Source organism: Chrysochloris asiatica, unplaced genomic scaffold, assembly GCF_000296735.1.
Source record: "Chrysochloris asiatica unplaced genomic scaffold, ChrAsi1.0 scaffold00187, whole genome shotgun sequence".
NCBI classification, from domain to species: domain Eukaryota; kingdom Metazoa; phylum Chordata; class Mammalia; order Afrosoricida; family Chrysochloridae; genus Chrysochloris; species Chrysochloris asiatica.
The window spans coordinates 99,906-100,601 of NW_006408705.1; positions in this window are offsets into that span (position 1 = coordinate 99,906).

The window sequence follows — 696 nt, forward strand, 5'->3', positions numbered from 1 at the left end:
CCTATACAGGATCGCTATGAGTCAGAACCAAGTAAATGGCATTTAATAACAACACAGGGTTTCTAAGCAGTGGTTGGTGAGTTTGAACCTCTGACCTTGCAATTAGCAGCTCACATTTTATCCTACAGTGCTACACCAAGACTCCAAAACATGTCATCATCATGCATTTCAAAAAACAGAACATTGCCATAAAATAAGTGCATAACTGTAGATGCTAATAGTGGGTATCACATTTTAAGATAATGGTCTAGTTTGAATGCTTACAATAAAGGCAACTGGAAAGTTGAACCTACTTGAAAAAAATATTTCCCCTCCATAATATCACCTACACTGTGCACATGATACAAACTTTCATATCAACTCTGGACTCACAACACTGCTGTCCTCACAAAGAATACTGGGTAGATGCAGACCACACTGTTGTTGTTGTTAAGTGCCATCAAGTCAGTTCTAACACATCAGAACCCTGTATAGGGTTTCTAAGGAGTAGTTGAAGAGTTTGAACCACCGACCCTTTTGGTAAGGAGTCTAATGCACCACACCAGGACTACAACACTAAACCCCTATTATTGTCCAATTTTTTTTTTTTTTTTTTTTTAAGTAAATTAAGGAGCTCTGGTAGCGTAGTGGTTACGAATCAGGCTGCGAACCTTAAGGTCAGCGGTTCGAAACTACCAGCTGCACCGCGGGAGAACG